This window comes from Macaca mulatta, chromosome 14 (genome assembly GCF_049350105.2).
Source record: "Macaca mulatta isolate MMU2019108-1 chromosome 14, T2T-MMU8v2.0, whole genome shotgun sequence".
NCBI classification, from domain to species: domain Eukaryota; kingdom Metazoa; phylum Chordata; class Mammalia; order Primates; family Cercopithecidae; genus Macaca; species Macaca mulatta.
The window spans coordinates 126,548,024-126,570,257 of record NC_133419.1 but is presented as its reverse complement, the minus strand read 5'-3'; the positions used below and the strand labels follow the sequence as shown (position 1 = coordinate 126,570,257).

Sequence of the window (22,234 nt, the reverse complement as noted above, 5' to 3'; positions counted from 1 at the left end):
CAGCAACACCAGGAAGAAGAGATTCTGGCTTAGAGAGGTTAAAATGCTCAGGATCCCTCTACAGCAGGTGTCATCCTGCAGCTGGGGTTTGAATCTAGGCTGTCTTGCTCTGGAGCTCGCGTTCTTAACCTCTGCTGCCTCCAGGAGGAGGTGGAGGTGTTTCCTAGGCAGGGAAAAAGGGGAAGAACCCTCAGGCAGAGGTGGGGACACCTGAGAGGGCCCCAAGAAGGAAAAGGCGTGACCCATGTAAGGAGCAGAAAGGTCAGTGTGGTGGAGGACAGGAGACAGGCCACAGGGGAGGCTGGAGAGGACCCGAGCACGAGGGCCTTGGCGCCCAGTCAGGAGGTGGTCTCTAACTTAAGAGCAGAGGGAAACCGCTGGATGGTTTTCAAAGCTCTCCAGGAGGTTCGGATATGGATTCGGGCTTGAGAACCTCTGGGACTAAGGTGGCAGCAATTGAAGCAGGAAAAAGTAGACAGAGTTGAGAAGTACCTTAGACTTCAATTTATGGGATTTGGTACAATTAATTGCATGATGGGCAGGGAGAGGAGAGGTATTGAAAGAGGAAAGGGGGAATAGTGAGTGATGGGACATTCGTGGAGAACCCCAGAGGTGGACTCCAGGGGCCTCTGGCTTTTAGGAAATAACCGCTATGCGAACACTCCCATTAAGCGCCTCAGCTTCTATTTGAATATGTGAGCTCAGATGTGCCCTGAAGATTTTCCAGGCTTTGAAGTCCAGATCACTTTTGTCCTAAGTAGTATGTTTACAACACAACATGGCAAGTGTCACAACCCAGATATAAATAACATGCTGGAGTTGCTGAATGACTAATTCTGCTGGAGAATGTCAGGGTGTGTGCTAGAGAGGAAGGGGCATTTGAGTAGGTTTTCTGTTCATTTATTTATTTTTTTTCTTGAGACAGGGTCCTTACTCTGTCACCCAGGCTGGAGTGCAGTGGTATAATCTCGGCTCACTGCAGCCTCAAACTCCCTGGGCTCAGGTGATCCTCCCACCTCAACCTCTTGAGTAGCTGGGACTAGGTATATACCACCACATCTGACTAATTGTTTAAAAAAAAAAAAAAAAAAAGCCCACCTTTGGCTCCCAAAGTGCTGGGAATACAGGCATGAGCCACCGTGCCCGGCCTGAGTCGGTTCTTAAAGGACGTGCATAAGTTCTTGCGTGAAGAAAGAAGAGTGGCCAGGCTGGGTGGCTCACATCTGTAATCCCAACACTTTAGGAGGCTGTGGCAGAAGGACTGCTAGAGACCAGGAGTTTGAGACCAGCCTGGGCAACATAGCAAGACCTGGTCTTTACAAAAAAATTTTAAAAATCACCAGGTGTGGTGGCATGTGCTTGTAGTCCTAGCTATTTAATACTTAAGGAGGATTGCTTGAGCCCAGGAGCTTGAGGCTGTAGTGAGTCATGATCAGGCCACTGCACTCCAGCATGGCCAACAGAACAAGACCCCATTTCTTTAAAAACATAAGAAGGAAAAAAGTGTTCTGAGCATGGGCAGGTGCCAGGTGGGAAGTTCAAGTGGCAGTGATAGGCATGCAGGGAGAATGATGGGAATGAGCCTGGCCAGAGGGCTGGGGCCAGCCGAGAAGAGCTGTGGAAGCCAAGTAGAGGCCAAGAAAGGTGGTGCCTTTCCCTGGCACCACCCTTTAACTTGTAAATTTCCCTCCTCCCAAGACCTTGTCTTTTGTCTTTCATTGGCGGCCTCTGAACATAACAGAATCCTTAGAGCCAACAGGCCTTTGGAAGTTGATGTAATCCATCGTCTTGTCCTTAGGGAGTACTAGGCCTAAATTGTCCTGGACATATAGGAAACTTTCCTGTGGTTGAAGCATTTTAAAGAAGGAGATCATGCAGGCTTACTGGGTAACCCTTGGTTGATCCAGGAGCCCTCACCCTAATTCTTTTCTTCTGTAGTTCTGACTTATTTTTGTAGATGCTCAAAGGAATGGAGACAGTCATGATTTGCTGTAATGAGAGATCCCCAAATTCTTACACAACTGCGAATGAAAAACATGATTGGACTCCTGCTATGTGAAAGAATCTCTGCAGGTTGGGATATAAGAAATTAGAAGACACATTCTTTGACTGCATATATAGGGCATAAGGAAATAAGAAAGAAAGCCAGTAACACAAGGCAATATATACCAAGTGTCAAATAAAGTCTGCTTTGATTTTCTCTGTCTGTTCCCATTGTTCCTGGTCAATACATCACCTCCCAGAGAGCAATTATCATATGACATTGCAATTGTTTGTTTTCCTGTTTGTCTTCCCAGAAGACTGAGCTCCTTAAAGTAGCACTGTGTGCTTTTCCTCTTTGCATGAATCCCTGAGCCCTCCCTTAGTATCTCGCTTATAATATGATATGGTTTGGCTGTGTCCCCACCCAGATCTCATCTTGAATTCCCACGTGTTGTGGGAGGGACCCGGTGGGAGGTAACTGAATCATGGGGGCAGGTCTTTCCCATGCTGTTCTCCTGATAGTGAACGAGTCTCACGAGATCTGATAGTTTTGTAAGGGGGATTTTCCCTGTACAACCTCGCTCTCTCTTTACCTGCCGCCATCCACGTAAGATGTGACTTGCTCCTCCTCACCTTCTGTCATGATTGTGAGGCCTCCCCAGCCATGTGGAACTGTAAATTCATTAAACCTCTTTCCTGGGCCAGACACGGTGGCTCACACCTGTAGTCCCAGCACTATGGGAGACCGAGGTGGGTAGATCACCTGAGGTCAGGAATTTGAGACCAGCCTGGCCAACATGGTGAAACCCCATCTCTACTAGAATTACAAAAAAATTATCGGGGCATGATGGCACGTGCCTGGGGTCCCACCTACTTGGGAAGCTGAGGCAGGAGAATTGCTTGAATCGGGGAGGTAGAGGTTAGAGTGAGCCGAGATCGCACCACTGCACTCCAGCCTGGGCGACAGAGTGAGACCCCATCCCAAAACCAAACAAATAAACAAACAAAAACTTCTTTTGTAAATTGCCCAGTCTTGGGTATGTCTTTATTAGCAGCATGAAAACAGACTAATACATAATAGATGCTCAGTAAATGTTTGATGGATTAATAAATGAATGGTAAAAACACTTTTCTCATAGAAGTTCAGGGACTGTAGGGACCACTATGGGCCAGAATGCTCAGAAAATGTTTGACAAAGGCAGTGAAGCATCTACTATATGCCCAACTTTTAGTGGTGGGAAATGAGAGCCAAAATAATGTAGTTAGAAAGTGGTAAGTTGGGTAGGAGAAAGGCCTTTCGCAACCAAACTGTACCTAATGTTTTCCAGGTGGCAGCTCATGGCCTCTGTTCTCTAACTTGACACACAATGGATTCTGGGACAAGTGGCCAATGCGTTGTTCTAATTTGTGACCAGGTGTGGAGCCACAGGGACCCGGGGTCCATCCTGGGCATTCCCTTGGGTGCGGGAGCACCAGATGTTGCTCTGGTTTTTCTGGAGGCTCCCAGAATCCCACTGTCTCCACTAGAGACTGTGCCCCCTTCTGAGTTGGTCCCTTTCCCTCTTGCTCAAATTAAAACAGCTAATTTTAGACACTTCCTGATTACTCCTAGCTGGGTCTCATTAGCAGATTTAAAACGTTTGGAACCTCAGATGGAGAAGGAACAACTTTCATTGGTTCTGGTCTGTTTTCCATCTCTACATTGCTGTTGATGTTGGCTGCCTTGGAGAAAAGCAAAATGAACTCCCTCCTAAGAGTGTGGACCGCAGGCTGTTGGCTGAGTGCCTCAACCAGTGGGTGAGGGGTGAGGGAACACATGTCCGAAGGAATATGACCACCTCTGGTGGCAGGCACATGTTTTGCTCATAACGCATCTCAAAAGTGCATAGACAGTCATTTTTCATTTATACATGTATTCAACATTTAAGGATCACTTAGCATATTCCAGGTTCTGAACTGTCCCAAATCCCACGTACCATGCCCAGGTTATAAGAATACAAAAGTATTTAATGAAGGATTCCTGCTGGCCAATAACTCATAGACAGGGGTGCAATAGACAAGCATATATGATTGCCAACCCACGGGATTCATGTGGAGGTGTGCAAAGGACACTGTGGTAGAACAACACTAACAACAGAAAATATTTATTGAATATTTGTGTCCCAGGTCTAAGGATTTTACAAGTGTTAATTCTCACAATAACCCTATGAGCATAGAGAAGGGCCACCTAATTTAGTAGGGAAGTGGAAAGCAAAAAAACAGGTACATCTGGGACGGGAGGGCATTTAGGCAGATGGAATGGTGTGTGCAAAGGTGGGGAGGCATCTCAAACAAACGGAATTTGGGGATCTACCTGCCTCTTTCTGCAAGTATTTTTCTCTGTCATGGAGGAAAATCTTCCTGTAAATATCTTGCAGTTGCTAATGCCTGTTGACTGTAAGATGGATTTCAAACGCCTCCAGGGCATTCTTATTCCTTTGAAGACAGTCTCCAGCAAGAGCGCTGCTTTCCCTAATAGGACTGGGGTCTTATGAATCCCCCACCCTCACTGTCACCATTTCCCTCTTTCTTGCTCTTTCTCTGCTCCCATAAACCATCTCAGTAGTCTTTTTACTTTTAGTCCAAGCCTCCTAGGATTTTTCTTTTCTACATTAACCCACCTCATTTCCCAGTGGAATGGATCATTAGGGTCTCTCTCATCTCATCTCTTATGATCCCAGTCATCCTGGGACTGTCCCTAAGCAGGATCCATAACCAAAAGACTTCTCCAACAAATGCGAGATAAATTATCATCACCACCACCATTGTCATCGTCGTCATCATCATCAGCAGCAGCAGCAGCAGTGTCTGCACATGGCCTGTGCTGGACACCACACAGAGTTCAGTGTTCCCTTCTGTCTGACAATCTGATGCCAAACTCAGGATTTATATGGGGTCTAAACCAAAGACTTACATGGTACCCAAATTCTAGCATGGGACTAGGAGGAGAGGAATTGCCAGCGTGATTTGGGTCACAGTGGAGATTTCTGGACGACTGAGAAAAGTGATCCTGGAAAGATATTAAGGTTACACACAGTGACTTCCAATTTCAAGTCAGATGGCATGAGAGTCGTGGCACTTCCTGCCTTCACTGATACTTTTCAAGGACTTGACGCTCCTCCTTGAGTTCAAGACCAAGGAAACATGGCCTTTCCCCTCTCTTCTGCACATCCTTTGCCCGAAATCATAGAAAGGGAAGTTCTAAGCCCTGGCCTGCAACAAGAGAGTTAGTGAGTCCTGAATCTGGCCTCAGAGAGGACAGGACGGTGCCTGGCAAGTAAGCAGCTTCCCTTTCCACTGGTGTCTTGGCTTCATGGAAGGATCCTCTCCAGAGCACTTGAGGCCTAGAGTCCTTTTTAATGGAAACAAGAGACTCGTAAATCCCAAAGCCAGACTCCCTTGGAAGCTCCTGGCTCAGCTCTTGCCTCCCGGGCTCACTGCCATGAGGAGCATCTCCCAGACTGCTCTCCCTCTCTTCTCCCAGCTGACTTCACACACTGACTGTTGGCTCTGGTTGGGGGCAGCCCGTGCCCTGCCTGGCCAGAAGCCTCCAGCCTGCTTGGGTTACCATGAATGAGCATGTTTGGGCTGAACGGTAACCCTCAAGTTTTTCTGAAATTTGAGGTCACTGGGTCCTGAGATGCTGACCTAACATTTTGGGGAAGGCTTGATAAACTGGGTTTTGAAGAGGTCCCCGACAGCCATCCATCCAACCAGTGGGGGTTACAAGAGGAGGAAATCCAGGAAAAGTCCAGTTGAAATCAATCTCGGTTACCTCCCTTCAGTGGAGGCCCCAACACCCAGGCCCATCCGTTCCCTCTGGGGCCCCATCCCAGGGTGTTGATCCCACGCCAGCTCCAGCCAGGTGCCCAGGAGTCTGTCTCCTGCCCTGATGGTGGCGCTCCCGCCCCTCCTCTCACCTCTTCCTTTTCCAGTCAACCTTGTCCTTCGTCTAGAGGTCGTGAGCAGAGACCTCCAGGTGCAGCCTGTGCTGGGCTAAGGGAGTCGACCCCACACTGTCAGGCAGATCTGTCAAGAGAGCTTTAGGGTTTTTAATTAGAAGGGCCAGCTGGGCTCCTTCTTTAGTCCCCAACTCCATCCCCCAGTCTGGCTTGTAACTTGACTTTTTTTTTTTTTTTTTTTTTTTTTTTTTTTTTGAGACGGAGTCTCGCTCTGTCGCCCAGGCTGGAGTGCAGTGGCTGGATCTCGGCTCACTGCAAGCTCCGCCTCCCGGGCTTACGCCATTCTCCTGCCTCAGCCTCCCGAGTAGCTGGGACCACAGGCGCCCGCCACCTCGCCCGGCTAGTTTTTTGTATTTTTTAGTAGAGACGGGGTTTCACCGTGTTCGCCAGGGTGGTCTCGATCTCCTGACCTCGTGATCCGCCCGTCTCGGCCTCCCAAAGTGCTGGGATTACAGGCTTAAGCCACCGCGCCCGGCTGTAACTTGACTTCTTAAGATGGAACTAAGGGAAGGAGAGAAAGGAAGAGAAGGGAGCATGAATTACTAACCTCACCTCCTCCCTTTGTTTTAAAAATCACCTTGTATCCAGTCTCCTTAGTGTTTTTTTTTTTTTTTTTCTGTAGGGTCGAAGAGGGGTAACAGGGTCTCATTCTGTCACCCAGGCTGGAGTGCAGTGGCATGGATCATAGCTCATTGCAGCCTCAAACTCCTGGGCTCAAGTGATCCTCCCAAGCAGCTGGGACTACAGGGCATACCTGGCTATTTTGTTTGTTTGTTTGTTTGTTTGTTTGTAGAGGCCAGGTCTTCCTGTGTTGCCTAGGCTGGTCTCAAACTCCTGGCTCCAAGTGATCCTCCCACCTTGGCCTCCCAAAGTGTTGGGATTACAGGTGTGAGCCACTGTGGCCGACCAGTTCTTAATTTATTGAATCCTGGTGTCTTAGGTGTTTAAGCATCCTCAGGGTTTGCAGCAGAAAGTTTCTGATTGAGGAAATGGACCCATGGAAGTTGTTGAGGATGGAGTTTCTTTCCCTTGTGTTATATAGCTGGCCAGTCATGGGGCTAGGGCTGGAACTCAGACATCCCTTCTCCAGCCCTGACTGACAGTAACCAGGTAAAAATAACCTATGGGGCACCAGAAGCCTTGGGGTCTGGTCATGCTCAGGCCCTACCTTGCAGGATGATCTTGGGCCAGATTTTCCTCCTCTCCAGGTCTCGGTTTTTTCACAGGAGTAGAAAAATTTTTCTGCTTTTGAGGCCATTCCATTTAAGCAACTGCAGGAAAAGGAGTGATTATACTAGTAGCAATTCAGATCAAAGGTGGAGGGGTCTAAAAAGGATTTGGTGGTGGGGCTGGACTATAGTGTTTTGATTTAAATGTGGCACATCCTAGGAGAGGCTGTTGGCCCTGGAAGGGCTCAGGGCTGATGGAACAAGAACTGCTGAGGAAGAAGACGGCTGTGACGGGGACAAGCACATCACTGCAGGCCCTTGGTCTATTTTATTAATTACTTAATTTATTTATTTATTTTTGAGATGGAGTCTTGCTCTGTCACCCAGACTAGAGTTCAGTGGTGTGATCTTGGCTCACTGCAACCTCCGTCCCCTAGGATCAAGCGATTCTCCTGCCTCAGCCTCCTGAGTAGCCACACCAGGCTACTTTTTGAATTTTTTGTAGAGACGGAGTTTCGCCATGTTGCCCAGACTAGTCTCGAACTCCCGACCTCAGGTGATCTACCCATCTCGGCCTCCCAAAGTATTCGAATTACAGGTGTGAGCCACCGCACCCGGGCCCCATGGTCTGTTCTTGAAGATTCATTTCCTCTCTCAGGGCAGTTCAGAGGAAGCTGGAGTTTTGAGGGCATAGAGCTCTAGGAAAGGGTTTCCTGATTACTGGGCAACTCTGAGACCCCTCCCTCTGGGGCTTCCCATTCTCTGTCTCGTCTCCCGGTCTGCCTGTTGCTCTCTGTCGCCGGGTACGTCCGCCCCTCTTGGGTCTCACTGTCTTGGGGTCTCACTCTCTCTGTGGGAACCTTCCCCTTTGGGACCCAATTACTGGACCCTCTAGGAAAGTTTAATTGAATATTTGTATTGAAAACAGGAGCCAGGGCCCCGAGCCTGATGGGAGGAGGCAGGGGGACAAGAGGAGAGCTGTGTTTGCTTTTCACTCCGGATTAGAGTACCTTTAATTGTGCTGAGAGCAGAGACTGGGGCTGGGGATAATGAGTCTGAAGTTTGTTTTCTCCCTCAGGCTGCCCCTCCCTCTGCCTACTCCCCCTGCAGGGAAGGGGTTAGGGCAGAGGGGCTGGGGCTTGTCTGAGCTGCGGTCCACTGGGCATTCAGTGCCCTGGGGCCCCAGCCTGGGTCTCAGGAGCTGGAGCTGGCCGCAGCTATGCCTAACATAGGCACGGGCTGTGCCGATTTGCACACGTGCACTTCAAGCCTCGGGTACTGGGTCATGAGTGCCTCCTGGGAAGACACTTGGCCAATGCGTGTGCATCTGGGTGTGTGAGAAACGTGCTGTTGTTGAGGACAGTGACTGCTGAGTACATCTGCTGCCAGGAGGCTAAGGCGGCCACATGGGAGTGTGATTCATTGAGGCCTGAAAAGTGCCATCAATCTCGCTCTTTCTGGAAGGCAGAAGATGCCATTCCTGCGAGCTGCTCTGCGCTCCCCGGCGCTCCTCGTGGCAGGGACCTGAAGTTTCTTGGCCGGACTGCCCCTGGAAATGTCTGCCCGTGAGTGGGGAATTAGTCAGGCTCCTGCTTTCTCCAAGTGAACGCTGTGGCAATCCTGGGGTCCCATGTCCTGCTCATCGCCCTGAGGCCCCGTGCTCATGATTGCTTTTGATCTGAGCAGAATCTGCCAGTGTGAGGCTGGGCCACTTGTCCTGGGTCCCACAGAGCTGGGGATTCGTGGGGAGGGCACCCCCATTGTCCAAGGGCCTGCTGGCTGTCAGGAGGTGCTCGCGTTCTTCCCAGGTGTGGAGACCTGCTCAAGTCCACACGGCCTGTTCCAGGTCGAATAGGGAATTCAACCCAGGTCTGTTTGCCTCCAAAACCCATGCCTTCTCCTCAGGGGCTGGACAGCAGAATCAAAGGGGGCGAGCGGCTGGGGCTGAAGGACCCCAGTGGAGTTGAGGCGATTTGATTCCTCTGGCTGTTTTTCTAAAGGAAGATTGAGAAGAGGGCCGGGAGATTCCTGGAGGTAGTCACAGCCGCTACACCTGGCTGGTCACTCGCAGTGTGCAGAGGGAGGCAGCAAGGCCAGTGTCTGCCTCAAGCCTGCCTTTCCCTTCTCGCCAGCCACCCTCTCATGCTCCCTGCCCCACCTTGCTGAGATCTAACAGCTGCCGTTATTGAGTGCCTGCTGTGTTCCTGACCCATTCTGAGTGCTCCACGTGGGTTACACATTCACTCTTGCTACAGCCATAGGAAGGAGGTTCTTTATCCCGATTGTAAGAGGGGAGATGGAAGCACAGAGAGGTGGAGTGACTGGTTGGCTCGGTTTGGTGTCAGCATCTGCTTCCAGCTCGCCCTGCTTACGCTCAGCATGCGGCCCTGAGGGGGATGCTGCCAACCCTGCTGGGTCCCCACCCAACGCCGCTCCGAAGGGGCCTAACTGTGGTTGGAGGAGCGGCATGGGTAGGGTCACCACTCTCTGATGCTATAGGTCAGAAGAGGCGAGCTTAGTCCCACTTTGGATGGAGCCTTCTTCCTCCTTGCCTGGTAGCTGCAGGGTGACTGGGTGTGGGGACTGCAAGGCTATGAGAGCCCTTAGCACATCAGAGCTGGGTTTGCCCCCTGTCCTCAGACGCCCCCTCTGTCCACACACCCCTCTCTCACGTGGTCCACTGTTCTCCATGCCCCTTCCTTGGGGCAGTGATCTGTCCTTTGTCAGCCTGGCCGCCTTGGGTCTTGGGAGAGGCTACTGGGGAGCAGAGCTTTGGTAGTGGCCGTGGTGAAGTGTGGAAGGGTGGGGGGACAGGCACAGTTCCTGTGTGCCACCCTTGCCTGGGGGTGATGGCACACCAAGGCGCTATAGGACATCATGGGCGGTCCCTTTGCCTGGCAAATGATCCAACTTTTTCTGAAACGACTGACTCCACTCTGAAACTCTTTTCCTTCTGTGTGTTTATACATGGGTGAGATGAGGGGATGCTGGAGTAAGTACACACTGAGGTCCAAGGGGACGGGGAATCTGGGGAACTGGAGGAGGAGAAACTGAATCACAGACCCCGGAGCTCAGGACCCGCCTGTGATGCGTCCCATCCACAGGCCCTGCTGTCCCTGCTCTCCCAGGCTGGCTGACCCGAACTTCAGCTCACTGCTGAGGCCAAGCAAAGCTGGGAGCATGCTGCACTGGCTCCCTTGCAGTAAACAGTAGTAGGAAAATGCAGCTGTTTGTGTATAAACTAAAGCCTGTTACAGTCCTGGGAGCTTCCGACTCGGGGGCCCACAGGCTTGGAGTGGAGAACATTGTGGGGAGAAAAATCATGTGTGAGCTGTTACTGCTGGGCCCCAAGGCTCTGAGGCCCCGCCTGGCCCTCGGCCCCGACCTGCCCTGCCGCCCTCCCCTCACTCCACCAGACTCCAAACACAGCCCAGCTGCAGGAACATCAGCCTCTCATTATGTTCCCTCCACCCCTGCACAAACACAGCAGGTGGGGCGTGGGGCGCAGTGGGCGGGGGCAAGAGGCCGGCATGGGATTTGGCCTCTCTCAGGGTGCTGAGAAAGTGTGCCGAGGCGGGGGCGCCGAGGACACAGTGGGGAGGTACCCTCTGGGCTGCTTACCATGCGCCGCAGCCCGGCTGGGATCAGACCCCTGCCCCGTGCAGGGTCTGTGGAGAAAGGTTGGGGATCGGGGCCACTGAGGAAAGCTGCAGTGGGACGGGGGCTCATTCCATTTTGACATTAACTGGGTATGCAAATAACATGCAGGCTGGCCCTTTATTGTGTCTTAGTCAATAGCCAGGCATTTTTTATCTTTGGCCTGCAGCTTTGGTCTCAGCAGATCTCAGCAGGTCACCAGGTAGGAGGGGGAGGCTGTCAGCTTTAGAAGGAGGAGGCTGGGAGTGGAGGAATCACTTTCTTCTGTCCCGTAGCTGTCACACCGAGCAGGCAGTGGCGGCAGATAGGCCCTGGGGATCCCTCTCGGCAGCCTGCTGACTTTTACCGGCTGGGTGTGGTGGGGGCAGGCGAGGGCGGGAGGCTGTGCTGAGCCTGATGGATGGGCCCTGGCGGCAGCTTTGGCCGCCCCGCTGGGGCTGGGGGCCCAGGCTCAGTACGGGGAGGTCAGGCTGAGGGTGCAGGGAGCTCCCAGTCGCTTAGAAGGGCTGCTGATGGGAGGAGGGTATCAATTTCCCAGCTGAAAAGCTGTGGGGAGGGAGGAAGAACAGACCCCATGTGGAAGAGAAGTTACACTCGGGGGGACGTGGCCAGAGAGGACCATCTTGAGTTGTGTTTCTGTCTTGTTAAAGGTGAAAATTCCGGGGTTTTGTACGGGTATGGGTGCATGTGTTGAAGTTAGTATGCAGGCAAAGCAGATACTGCCTTTGTTATCACCATCTTCTGCCCTACCCCACTCCCTGCACTCACACACACACTCACCCACTAAGCAGGACACCATACACAGTCATACAAGACACCATACACACACACACAGTCATATCAGACACCATATGCACACACAGTCATACAAGACACGTACACACACAGGCTCACACACGCACTCAGGTACTCATGCAAGATGCCACACACACACACAGTCATACAAGACACCATACACACAGTCATACAAGACGCCATACACACAGTCATACAAGACGCCATACACACAGTCATACAAGACGCCATACACACAGTCATACAAGACACTACGCACACACGCTTACACACACACTCATGTACTCATGCAAGACATTATACACAGACCGTCTCTCGCACGCTCATGCAAGATATTATACAAAAACACGTAGTCATACAAGACACCATACACGCAGAAGCTCACACACACACAACACTCATGCAAGATGCCATACACAGACTGTCTCAAACTCACACACTCATGCGAGATGCTATCCACATACAGACTCACACACTCACTTGTGCAAGACACCATACACAGGCTCTCACACACACATCCCTTTCTTTTATTAAAAAAATAGAAACCTAATTTTCATGGAAACCTGCCGCTTAAGTGACTCAAGTGTCTGAATTTCCATTCTGTAAATAATGTAAATGTACATAATGTCTCCCCCCAGTCTGTTTCTCCAGTGTCCTACAATGCAGTGCTTGAATTTCCTTCCACTCAGACTCCCACAGAATCCACTCTATCCTATGTAAGCTCCAAACCCCTCCCTCCTTATACATCCAAGGATGTCAGGATGGTGTGGGGGGCAGTCCTGCTCATTCAAAACTGGGACCCAGCTGCCTGTCCCCAGAGGCAGAGACTGCCACAACCATCACCAGAGGCTGTTTACTTACCTCGGGGACATTCTAGCCCTGGGCGAAATCTGCATGTGTCTGAACTGAAGGTGAGTTGGGAAGTGCACGGTAGGTAGTTTGGAACTTCTGTGCGAGCCCAGGAAGTTCCTGCCACTGTCTTCTCCCTTCCCCTTCCCTGCGTGGTGCTCGGCTGTGCATCATTTGCCAGAAGCCCATCCAGTGGCCTGGAAGCCTGGGGACTCGGCCTGCTTGCTGGGGAGAATCTTGCTCCACTAAGCTGAGTGCTTTCCAGGACTTTGGGTGGGGGTGGGGGGGCAGGTCGAGACCGCAGTGCTGGAGCAGGGGCCAGCCAACAGCTTGTCAAACTGGCTGCCTCCTCACTCCATCAATTCCCCTGTCATTTCCCGGGGATACCTTGAGGTTGACCTCAGTGCAGGGAGCAAAGTTCTTTCTTTGTCTCCTAATAAACAGCCTCAGTGATTGCTGGCCTCCAGCTGTTCTGTGGCCCCTGTGGCCCCACCCCCCTTCCCCGAGAGGCGCTTTCTCCCTGTGAAGTCTCATTAACTGGAGGCTTGGGGCCAAGGGAGGGCTCTGGCCCACCACTCTCTCCTTATTAGCGCAATCATTTCTGTCTGGCGTGATGGCCAAGCTCTTCCTAGAACCCTGTCTGCTCAGAGGCTCCTCCTGGACTGCTGGAAGACACTGTCCTGGGTCCTCAGAGTGACCAGGGCATTTCTCCCCTGAAGCCATTGGCGCCAGGTGGCACTGGGTATGGGAGTTTACATAGGTCTTTTCAGGGCCCATAGGAAGGCAGCTACTGATGGATCAGGTCCAGGAAAGGTGGGTCTCTCGGTGCAGCCTCCTTGAAAGCCAGCTCTGGCCTTCTGGTGGCGTTTGCCCATGGGAGGCCTATCGACTCAGGCTGCCCAGAAGACATTTCTCTGTGTGCAGCGGTTCTGTTTCCTGGCACAGCTCTCTCCCCTGCTCCAAATGCAGTGCAAACCCTGAGCTGGGGGAGAACAATCTCACGAGAAACTTGGGATGTTCTCTGCAGGTGGATTTCTCCATGGACAACTGAGTGGGAGACTGGATTTTAGGCTCTGCTCTGTGCAGGTCCCCTCACTTCTGTGTAGTCTTTGCTCTGCCAAATCCAAAGTGCTTTCCACTTCCTTTTTCTAGAAACAGTTGTATAGTGGTTAAGAGTCAAAGATACGCAGTCTGGGCCGGGCACAGTGGCTCACTCTGTAATCCCAGCACTTTGGGAGGCTGAGGTGGGCAGATCATTTGAGGCCAGGGGTTCAAGATCAGCCTGGCTAACATGGTGAAACCCTGTCTCTACCAAAAATGTAAAAATTAGCCGGGTGTGGTGGTGCACACCTGTAATCCCAGCTACTTGGGAGGCTGAGGTGGGAGGATCCCTTGAGCCCAGGAGGCAGAGGTTGCAGTGAGCCAAGATCATGCTGCTAGGCGACAGAGTAAGACTCCATCTGGAAAAGAAAGAAAGAAAGAGAGAGAGAGAGAGAGAGAGAGAGAAAGAAAGAAAGCAAAGATGTGCAATGTGACAGGCCTGGGTTCAAATCCTTATGCTGCCACCTATTAGATGGGTGAGAGAGGAAAGTTTCTGAACCTCTCTGAGCCTCAGTTTCCATATCTGGGAAATGGAGATAATGACAGTAATGCTGGCCATAGGTTACTGAGAGCATTGCAAGAGAGGATGCATATAACGCACACAACATGAGCTAGATTACCGAGGACGAACGTTGTACATTTGTGTGTAGAGTCTTAAGGAGGATTTTGCTCTTCCTCATGGGCCAGGAATTATGTACTGTTCCTTGTTGTCTCCCACAGGGAAGGTCTAAAACAGCCCCGAAACTGTACTTCAGTGGATGAAGGTATTTCTTTTTTTAAAAAGGACATGCAAGTACAAAGTCTCATAAAAAAAAATACTCAGGGCCCTGGTAATATTGAGAATATTTGGGAACAGGAAGAGGGACTAAGTGGCCTGTTGCAGAGGTGGGAAGAATATTTTTCCTTACATGTCTTTTTTTTTTTTTTTTGGAGATGGAGTCTCCCTCTGCCACCCAGGCTGGAGTGCAGTGGTGAGATCTTGGCTCACTGCAACCTCCTTCTCCTGGCTTCAAAGATTCAGATTCAGGACATTTCAGGGCCTGTCAAGGAGGTTCTTCCCACTTAAGCCTCCTGAGTAGCTGGGATTACAGGTACCTGCTACCACACCCAGCTAATTTTTATAGTTTTAGTAGAGATGGGGTTTCACCATGTTGGTGAGGCTAGTCTTAAACTCCTGAGCTCAGGTGACCCACCTGCCTCAGCCTCCCAAAGTGCTGGGATTACAGGTGTGAGCCACCACGCCCGGTTCCTTGTATGTCCTTTCGACTCTTGTTTTATGTCTGCATCATATGAAACCTATTATAAAAATAATACAATTAAAATTATAATGTTGGAAATATAACAAAGTATATATACTGGGGGGTAAAGTTTTTCAGGCATTCTTAATACTTGAAACCAGGTATTTGGCTAGTAGAGTTAGGTAAAGGGCTAATTGTGAGGGATTCCTTGGAGGAGAAAGGGATGGAGATCGAGGGGCATAGGGCCCAAGGCCACCAGGATGTCCTGTGTCTCTGTTTGGGGGAATTTCCTCAGCCGGGTACTTTTTGCCCCAGTGCCTCATCTCAGCTACTATTCCGTGAGCTGGACACGAGCCCGCAGCCTCCGTGTGCTATGAGCGTGGCTGTGGGCGGGGAGGCAGGTAGATGCAGCTGCAGCACCTGTGCCCTCTGGGTGGGGCCTGCCTTTCCCCTGCAGGCCTCGCTCACTTGTTAGAAATCTGTCTTTTCTTCAAGGTTCACCTCAGATCTCACCCCTCTGTGAAGTGCTCCCTGTTCCTACCAGATCAGACTTTACCCCCATCCCCTCCCATGTGTTCTGCTCGTTCCTCTTTCCCAATTCTTTCCCCGCCGCGTTTTACATTCTCTTTATTTGTTGGGATGCCATTTCCCCTGTTAGCTCTGAAGCCCGTGGAGGACACAGGCCATGGCTCATTCACAGCTCCAAGTTCCACCGTTCCCAGCCCAGGGCCCAGGACGTAAGTTCTCCATCCACGCTTGGGAGTGCATGAGTGGGCGAGTCAGCAGCCTCGAGGCCTCAGAACCTCCTCGACAGGCCCTGACATGTCCTGAATCTTTGTTGTTTTTTTTTTTTTTTTTTGAGATGGAGTCTCGCTCTGTCGCCCAGGCTGGAGTGCAGTGGCTGGATCTCAGCTCACTGCAAGCTCTGCCTCCCGGGTTTACGCCATTCTCCTGCCTCAGCCTCCCGAGTAGCTGGGATTACAGGTGCCCGCCACCTCACCCGGCTAATTTTTTTTGTATTTTTTAGTAGAGACGGGGTTTCACCGGTTTAGCAAGGATGGTCTCGATCTCCTGACCTCGTGATCCGCCCGTCTCGGCCTCCCAAAGTGCTGGGATTACAGGCTTGAGCTACCGCGCCCGGCCCGTCCTGAATCTTTGAACCTCAGTTTTCCATCTGTAAATTGGGGATGGCAATCACGGAACCCACCTGTGAGAGATCAGCTGGGTTATGCTAGGGAGTTCTCTGCTGCACCGTTGGCCCTGATGGATGTCCCTAAATTTACGCAGTGTTTGCTCTCATCTTGAGATCATAGGTGTCCTTGGACTTCCTGTCCTCTCTGCTGCACGCAGAGCTTGCCTTCCTCCCATTTTCCACCTCGCTTCTTGATGCCACGTGTCGTAAGCTTCGCCAGCAGTAGCTGGGCCTAACCTTAGGGCCATCAATCCCAGACACAGAATGGTCAACCCCATGGAATCAGCCCTCAGTGCCTCTCCCAGATCACTGCCCTCTCCACAGAGCTGCAGAGCCCAAACTCGCCTTCCCAGCCGGGCCAGAAGGAAAAGGCTTTCTGTGCCTGCCCTGGCCCGCCAAGCCTCACAGAGGCTACGCCGCTTGAAATGCTGACGTCCTGTCTTCCCTTCCACCCCCTTTTATTTTCTACTTTATGCTTTTCCCCCTTTCTCACTTACTCTTGCTTCCTGTTCTCCAAAGTGTTAGTTGAAAACAATAGGTAAGTGTGGAGCCGCCAGCAAGGCTCCGTGGATGAGAGGCGTTGGGGAGCAAGGAAGGAACAGCCATTGCTTTCGCTGATTACCCGTTGCTGGCCCACCTTCTCGTTCTGCTTCCAGCAGGAACTCATGGGTCCTGCTGAGTGAGAAGGGGCTTCTTTTTATCCTGTCAGTCGTGGCTTCCTGGTCCTTCTAGCTCATACATGCCTGAGATCAGACCAAAGGAGGTCCAGCTCTTGGTCCAGGTCTCTCCTTATGAGCTGCACTACCTTCTAGGAAAGAAGTGAACTCAAGGGAGAGTAGGGAAGGGCCCACTGGAGTAAGGGTCTCGCTGCATTTCTTCTGTTAGCAGAACATTTCTGTTTAATGCATAGAAGGGACTTTGTGTCTACAGATCTACTCACCCGACTCGGATGAGATCAGGAGTCCTTTCCTCGGCAAGAGGACACCTTCTCCCATAATACAGTGCCACAAGCCACGTCCCCCGTAGTATGGCAGGAAGCGAGGCATCTTGGGGTTGGAGGTGTGCAGTACAGTGTCATCAAAGGTGGGACAGGGCCCATCACAGGGCTTCCTTCCCTAGTCACGGAGCAAACACAGTCCCCATGGGATGGTAGAGATACCGGGAAGAGGCTGCAGCCATTGACACACAGGTGCACTTTGCACCCATCATCACGCCCTGCAATCTCCTCTCCCCCTGCCTCAGCTGTATCTTCCACAGTCCTCAGCCCTAGTGGAAGTGTCTTCAGATTTATATGGTGCTATTTACTGGCGCTCTGCCAATTAGTGACACTTTGAAATTCCCTTATATGACGCACTGCTGCTCTGACAATAAACAAGTCATTAGCTGGGTCGGAGGGCAGCCTCCAGCTGGTTTTGATTCATTGTTTCTGAACCGCTCAAGAGGCTCATTAAGTTGCAGGGTCTCCAGTCTAAGACTCAGGAAACCCCAGAAGCTAGAAGCAGATGGGGTTTCTGCACACCTAGGTGCTGGGTCACTGTTCACCTGCCTTTCCCTTCTGATGCCCTATGAGACTCATCCCCCCACCACTGGAGGGGATACTAATTGCCGCCACAGTGTCACCCTCCTTTGATAAGACACAGACACAGGACAAAGGCCTCAGTAGGGAGTAGATGTGAAAGGGCAGCAGGGAACGGTGAAAGGAGGCTGGGTGGAAAGGAGAGGTTTGGGTGCTAGAGGAAGGAGTGGCACGGGAGAGCTAGAAACTCCAGTGGGTGACTTGGCAGGGGGGAAAGGTGGCAGACACCTGAATGAGAGCCCGGCCCGTTATGACCAGTTCATGTTCTTCACTTGCAGCTCCAAAGGCTGTGGGACCTGGAAGGAATCTTGGGCATCACCCAGGCCAACCCCTCATCTCCATTTTACAGATGTTCAAGAAAGATGACGTGACTTCCCAGTTCACCCAGCTCATACGTGCCTGAGATTAGACTAAGGGAGGTCCAGCTCTTGGTCCACATCTCTCCTTACGACCTGCACTAGGTCCTAGGAAAGAAACAAGCTCCAGGAAGAGCAGGGGAGCATCCTGCTCCAGGCGTGTGCTCACTGCTACTGTTCCTCCTCTTCCCCGTGCTTGCAACCCCTCCTTCCATCACGTCTCATGCCCTGCTGGCTTCTGGATTCTGCACGTATAAAGGAGTCCTGTTTAGGTGTCTAAGGATGTTGAGTATGTGAATGGCTAAATAAGAAGGCTCATTACAGAGAACCATGCTAGGCACCGTAGGAGAAAAAAAGTGCTTGATATTCATGACCTGGAATGGAAAGCACAGTGAAAAAATTACCAGTAAGTAAACATAGAATGTGCAGTCTGAGTGGTGAGCTCCCCCAACTGAAGCCATGGTGCTATTCCATGCGGGACATCAGGATGGATGTATCTGTAGGTGCTAGGCACTATGGTTTTGATGCTTCCCTGGGGGAAGGTGACATGATCTCTAGTCTATAAGAAGATGATGGCTAAAATTGAGACCTATGCAAAAACTGGGACCCTGTAAGAGATACACCCTCAGAGAAACCAGGACCAAAAAAATACCAATCAGAGGCTTAGGGTAGGGACAGTTAATCTTCTCCTGACTAGGACTCTAAATAGGAAAAAGTCTTCTGTGAGAAATAGAAGCTCCAGGCCTGAACCATATGTGACTACAGTGTTTGAATTTCCACTGCTGGAATTTCCAAGCTGAGAAATTAATATAAAAATAGATCCCAGACCAATAAAACTCATGGTGTATCAAGAGAAGGAAATACAAAACTATTCGGGAGGAATGTGCCCCAGAGCAACAGCATCTCACAGCAAAATCTGATCCCTTTGAAGTTGCCCAAACAATAAAAAAATTACAAACCACATCAGGAAATGATATACTATTAGAGAAAGTCAGCAAACATATCAAACTAGTTTAGCATTTCAATAACATAAAACAATGTAACAATCTGAAAGAGACTTTAAAATAACTATGTTTAAAATGATTAAAAAGATGAAAACATAGAAACATAAAGAAAATATAGGATATTTTGGGAGAAACAGGCAAATTTGTTAAAAGAGACAAGAACTTTCTAGAAATAAAAAAATATAGTAATTAAAAGCTCAATAGATGTGTCAGACAGCAGATTAGATGAAGCTGAGCAGAGAATTAGTGAACTGAAAGACAGATTAGAGGAAATTACACCAAATGTAGCATGGAAAAAGGAGAGAGAAAAAATGTGAAGGAGAAGCCAAAAGGCATAGAGGATAAAATGAGAGGATCCAAATTACCTTTACAGGGAGTTGCAGAGGAGAAGAATATAGAGAAAGGGACATGGTAACATTTAATTTTCCAGAACTGATGAAAGGACACTGTCCTCAGATTAAAGAAACGTTGGAATTTCTGGGGGAAAATACATAAGAATAAGTCCACAGAGATATGGTAGAGTGAAACTGGATTCAAGGAAATACAGCCAGTGTGTGGAGGGATTAAGGAGAAAGGAGAGGTTAAATTTGTCCAGGAATATCTGTGGAAGTTCATGGAAAACTGAGACTTGAAGGTCAAAGAAAATTTTAAGAGGTTGAAAATATGGTAAGGCTGATGAGATTTAAGAAATAGGAAGAAAATATGAGGTTTCAGACTCTCTAATTAGTTTCTAAGTAGGTTTTAATGCACTTTGTTTTGAATTAAGTTACTCTTAAGACTCTGGATACCTGTTTGTAAACTAAAGGTTTCAGGGGAAGCTCTCCTGGCCTGCACATTATTTCAAACCTAGTCTCTGTTCTTCCCAGTTGGGTCCCCTGCCCTGTCCATGACTTTTCAGTCCTGGCTAGGCACAAGTCACCCAGCTGATCCTATTCCACTCAGAAATCCACTCATAATCACCAAATTGCCCTTTGAGGCCTCCCCTTCCTGTTGGGGGCTGAATTGAAATTGGACTATCTAACCTTCCTCCCTCTACCTGTGGTCCTTGGGGCAAAGAAAAACCTTGCTCTGAAGTGGACAGCAGGGGCATGCCCTACTGCATCTGTGCCTGGTTAGCAGTGTCAGTGGCTTCAGAGGAACAGAAAAACCTGGGCATGGTAATTGGCTCATGAAAGCTGCATGTTGCTGGAGGGGGCAGGAGGGTCTGGAGAGGAATGGGCTTAATGGGAAGCAAATGCTGCAGAAAAGCCTGTGCACACCCTCCCCCAATTCACGGCCATTAGCATTCCTCAGACACCTGCAGGCACTTGGCCCTAGCTGGGCATGGGATGTGCCGGCTCCTCCCTGCTGGCGCACAGAACAGAAAGATGAAGTTTGGTTCTCATTAAGGGGGCAGGGGTGGATGCGAGACAGGATAATTCTTTCTTGTATCTTTTAAGAGCACGTCCTTTTCTTTGGTTGTTGTCAAATTCTCCTTCACCTTACGGTTGTTTATGGGGTCTGAGAAAGAGCACTGGATTTTGGGTTGAGTGCCAGATCATCCTCTCCTAGCTTTGCAACCGTAGAAACGGCACCAAATCTCTCTGGTCCTCAGCCTCCTCCTGGTTAGGAATAATGAAGGAATAATTCCTACGAACACGGTTATTTTGAAGAATAAATAAGGTAGACCATTTGAAGGCACCGGGCAGAGTGGTATTATGGAATGGACACTCAAAAAATTTGAGTTTCCTTTATCCCAGATCATAAGTACCTTTGGAGAAGGAATGGTGTCTTATTCATCTTTGTCACCCCCAAGGTGCCTGTTGTGGTGCCAGAACCCAGAGTAGAAGATTGAGTCAATGGGGGTGCAGTACCCCCGATGCTGAGCTCCCCCACCCTCTTACTGGGACAAGACAAAGGTCAGCTCAGAAACCAGATGCCAAGAAGTAAAAAAGACCAGGTCCTTGAAGAGTCATTGAAATGGGCCTGGTGGCAAAGCAGCAAAGGGGCAGGATTTCTGTGAGGCCACTTGAAGAACCTACTCCACCTGGGTGCTGGGGGACGCGGTCCTGCAGGAGGCCAAGGGGACTGCACTGACACAGGGACCAGCCCTGTCCAGGGAGGGACGGCATCTTCCTCTCCTCCCACACTGCGCTTGCAGGTGCCGGCTTCCGGAGGGTGCCGTGGTCTCTGGGGCTGGCTCCCTTCAGCCGCAAAGACCTCTCTGGCGGAGGCTTCCGTCCACCTGCTCTCCAGCTGCTGCTGGTGGAGGCTTGGTTGACTTAGGCATCTTCCACGCATCTTTAATCTGTCTTCACTCAGTGCCAAACATCTGCGGAGGGGATCTACTGGCTGTTTATTTTCTGTTTGTCTTGGGTGTGACACAATCTCTATTCTTCACTTTAATGGCTCTTCTCTTTATTATTATCGTCTCAACCCCTCTATTTATTTGCTTTCCCCGAACACCAGCCACTTTCCCTCTGCTCTCGTGGACTGGCCAAGGCCCATGCCAGCCCTCCCTGCTTCCTCTCCTCCCAGCTTAGGGCCCTGCTCTCCTGGCTATGAGCCTCACTCAAACCAGATGTAGTTTCCTCCTCCTCTCCTCCTCCTCCCTCTCCCCCTCCCCCTGAGTTGCCAAGGGCTGCAGGGGGTCAGGGGAGCAGAGAGGTTCTCCACCCACATCCTGTCCTGCCCCCCGCCCCCACCACCCCCGCCGCTTCTGCTTCCCTGCCCAGCTCTGTGACCCACACTAAGGAGGGAAGGGAGTGCAGTGCACGCCAGGGTCCTGTTTAGTCCCTGCGATGAGGGGTGCTGGGCAGTGCTAGGCAGGACTCCTACCCCTGAGAGTACGGTCAGTAGGGGGCCTTGGTCCCCTCTCTGCAACAGAGCTGCACTGGAAGGATTTGGCACAGTCCACACACACTCTAGATCACTGATGGTGTCAAGGCCCCTCTGCTTCCATATTGCCCGATGAGCAATATTTTACAAATGTGCCTTTACATCCACTGTCCCTGCAACCTTCGCCACAGCCCTGGATACGGGATCCTCACCTCCTCATGCAAGAGGAGTCTGAGGTTCTAGCATTGCTCAGTTGATAAGAGGCCAAGTCAAGATTTGAATTTAAATCTGATTTGATGTGAGGAATGGCCAATTGGCTTAAAAACTGAGCCTGACTTTCCTGACCTGGCCTGGTCTGACCTGTCCCAACACCTGGGAATAAATCTCTTTTGGTGAATAGAGTCTGAGTTTGGGGGCAGCAGCCAGCCTGGGACACTTTTCTGTTTCTGGAATTACTTCTACCTCTGGCCATAGTGGGTCATTGAAATTTGACCTC

At 50.6% G+C, this 22,234-nt stretch overlaps 1 protein-coding gene across 2 annotated transcripts in view; it reads left to right on the top strand.

Annotated features, from left to right (window-relative positions):
- Positions 1-22,234, top strand: part of RPUSD4 (RNA pseudouridine synthase D4) — an 87,216-nt gene that overhangs the window by 40,104 nt on the left and 24,878 nt on the right. Inside the window, exon 8 of one of the 2 annotated variants that reach the window (XM_015116077.3) lies at positions 17,840-18,194. The exons of the other annotated variant lie outside the window; for it this stretch is intronic. The gene's annotated coding sequence lies outside the window, so the exon portion shown is untranslated. Of the gene's footprint in view, positions 1-17,839; positions 18,195-22,234 lie in introns of those variants that run through there. 2 annotated transcript variants of the gene reach the window in all.